The 3237-nt window shown below is 39.8% G+C and overlaps 1 non-coding gene across 1 annotated transcript; it reads right to left on the bottom strand.

Annotated features, from left to right (window-relative positions):
- Positions 1-2440: 2440 nt before the first annotated feature.
- Positions 2441-2545, bottom strand: LOC112926616 (U6 spliceosomal RNA). Its single transcript, XR_003236369.1, has one exon. It is a non-coding gene; the product is annotated as a U6 spliceosomal RNA (small nuclear RNA).
- Positions 2546-3237: the final 692 nt, after the last annotated feature.

The raw sequence follows: 3237 nt of genomic DNA, 5'->3' as shown, positions 1-3237 counted from the left end.
AGTGAGGACCAGGTTACTGCTGGCCGAGGTCTCTGTATAGCTGTATAGGTTGAGTAGAAGAGGCAAATGGGTGTGGGGGGTGAGGGGCAGCTCACAGTTTCTTCATTGTCTTACACTTTCCCCATGGCTCAAAGGATAAATAAAGTCCATTTAGATGACTGAACACCAAAGTACCAATGATGAACTAGCCTAGAAATGGCCAACCCAGAGCCTGAGAACACCAGGGGCCCCTATTCCTTTTTGAGGCCAGTTGTACTTCCTGGCTGGGAGATACTTGGTATTCATTCAACAAATTCCCTTTATGCTCCAGTCCTTTGAGTGATTTCAGTTCTTTACAATCAAATGAACCCCAAGACCCAAAAAATGCTTTATTCAGGCAAAAGGAAATCATCTTAAGAGATCTGTCCTTTTACTATTTTTCTAAGCAGAGATGGCATTTGTGTCAAGTGTTTTTGCCTTTCCAGTGGTAGATGGAAGTGTTGTGGATTTCCTATGGAAGAGTAATTTGAGGAACTTTCATTTAAAAATTTTCCAGCAAGGTAAAAAAATAAAAATAAAAATAAAAATAAAAATAAAATAAAGTAAAATAAAATAAAATAAAAATTTTCCAGCAGGGGTGCCTTGGTGGCTTGGTTGGGTAAGCTTCCAATTCTTGGTTTCCATTCAGATCATGATCTTTCGGTCCTGGGATTGAGTCCTGTGTGGGGATCTGTGCTGAGCAAGGAGTCTGCTTAAGGACTCTTTCTCTCTCTGTCCCTTCCTGGCTCACTTTTGCACATGTTCTCCCTCTCTCTCAAATAAATAAATCTAAAAGAGAAAGAAAGAGAAAGAAAGAAAAGAAAGAAAGAAAGAAAGAAAGAAAGAAAGAAAGAAAGAAAAAAAAGAAAAGAAAAAGAAAAGAAAAGAAAAGAAAAGAAAAGAAAAGAAAAGAAAAAAAGAAAAAGAAAGAAAGAAAATTGTCCTTAAGCCAGTGGTGCTCAGCTCTGGGTGCCCCAGGGGACAGTAGGCTTCCTCCTGAGCAAGCTTACACATTGGGATTTCTGTTGTGCAGAGTCCTTGCCAGCTACTTCTATCCTCCTTCTCCCTGCCATCTGACTCATTAGGATCCTAGAAACCTCAGAATTCAACGTTTTTTCAGTTATTTTATTTCCTTAAAACAACAACTTTGGAATGCATTGTCACCCATTGAGCATTTATTGTGTTACTTTATTGTGTTACTACAATTGTGGTTGTCTGTGTGACATTCATATCACCTTTCTCCCTGTATAACAACTCTACTGAGTCTCCTCAGTTTTACACACCAGGTGGCATTCACCTCTCCACAATGGCTAGTTCAAGGGTCTCCAAAGCTGAGATTCTTGTTCATTGTGAGATGTCATGTTCTCTCTTCCCTGAATTTTAAGGGGAAAGTATGTTGCCCTGATAGCTGCTGGCAGGCATCTTGCAATGGTGGGGGATGCCAGCCTGAGGGAGAGGCAACGTATGGAATAAGGCATAGTCAGTAGAGCTTTAGAGAAGTCTAGCCAGAACTTATGTGAGTAATGCTTGAGGCTTACATTTCCTATGGACTTTTAGGTACAGGTGCCAATGAATTCCCATTACTATTTAAGGCAGTTTGAGTTAAATTTTCTGTTGTTTTCAGCATAAAGTATTCTGATGTAGAGCCTTTAAATTCATTTACTTCTCTCAAATTTTGGGTTACTGACTTCACATTAAAATATCCTCACCATCACTGTATTGGCACAGCACTATGTACTTCCAGGGTCTTTTGCCCTCATGACAACCTTATGAGGTAGGTAATACTATTATTGAGTTTCCACTTTTCGGATGAAGATACTCAGGTTCTGAGAGTGTGATTTCTCTAAAGACACAAAACCTCTAAGCAGCAGTAGAATCTGAATTAAGCCTATTGCAAATACCATATGATATCTATTTATTATAGAAAAGAAACAAGATAAAAATTCATCTTTGTAGACAGTTGGCAGCAATCACTTGTATTTGTGAAATACCTTCTCTATTTCCAAAGCATATTTGAGCCTACCCTTTTGACAAGTATCAACTGTAGGTGCTGACAGATACAGAGGCCAGTCACAAAGACTACCTAGGAAATGAGTCAAGGTGTATCTAACCAATGCAGGTAGAAGAAAGTGCTGCACAATAAAAAAGTTAAACGATGTTCTCCAATGACAGACGCAGTGTGTAAGCCTCTGAGTCTTCCAGAAAGGGCTTCAATATCATTGTATTTGATTAAGTCTGAATGAGTGAGGTACACATTGGGACTTGGAGGAAGTGTCACTGAAGAATAGGCAACCCCCTCCTTCTTCCAAGCCCGGCTGGATCCTTATGATCAGATCATCAATCTTGATATTACACAAAATGACCATAGAGACTGGTATAAAAGAAGCATCAACATACCTTCTTTTTTTTTCTTCCCAGTTTTAAAAATGTGGAACATTTTGCAAAATTTCGATGTCATCCTTGCACAGGGGCCATGCTAATCTCTGAATTATTCCAATTTCAGTATATGTGCTGCTGAAGCAAGCACCACACCTTCTTTTAACGTATTTATTCTCCCTAGGCTAGCACAGTCTGGTCTAGGATCTTTCTGGTTTCAGAGTTGCAGAGTCAGAGCAAGGGTCAGTTATCCTGCTGTCTCTGAGAATCTTACAGGCCCTCAGACTAGCCATAAGTCTGTCAGAGCGGTGATTATAATTTTATAGATGGAAAAGTTAAGATAATTAAGTGGGGGGTTAAAATTATTTGGCATCCAAGTGCATTAGGCGGTAACAGAACTGAATGAAAACTAAGGTATTTTGACTGGTTCTTCAATCCTTATTTAACTAGGATGCATTAGTTTTCATCCACGGGAAGTTACCCAGGCCAATTTTGTTGTAAGTGAAGCCCAGAATAAAGATCAGGAACATCATTGGAGGGACAGGCTGTGCCTTTGAGTATAAAACCCAAAAAGAGTAAGGCTGGATTTGTTTGTAGTAATTAATGTTGAAGAGTTGGTAATGAGACTAGACACGTAGTTTAATCAGACTGTCTGGTGGTCACCCAGAACAGACACACTATGATGCCTATGACACTAATGTGGAAAAGCCGCGGTTTTTTGGCCCAGTGAGTGACTGTCAATCCCCCAGACAATGCTGATTTCCCAGCATGGTGAGGGGCTTCAGGTCCACAAAGTTTCCAGGGCTTTCTCCTGTGTGTTTTGATTAATGCATTTTTGATAAA

This window comes from Vulpes vulpes, chromosome 6 (assembly GCF_048418805.1).
Source record: "Vulpes vulpes isolate BD-2025 chromosome 6, VulVul3, whole genome shotgun sequence".
Classification (NCBI taxonomy): domain Eukaryota; kingdom Metazoa; phylum Chordata; class Mammalia; order Carnivora; family Canidae; genus Vulpes; species Vulpes vulpes.
This window is presented reverse-complemented; position numbering and strand designations above follow the sequence as displayed.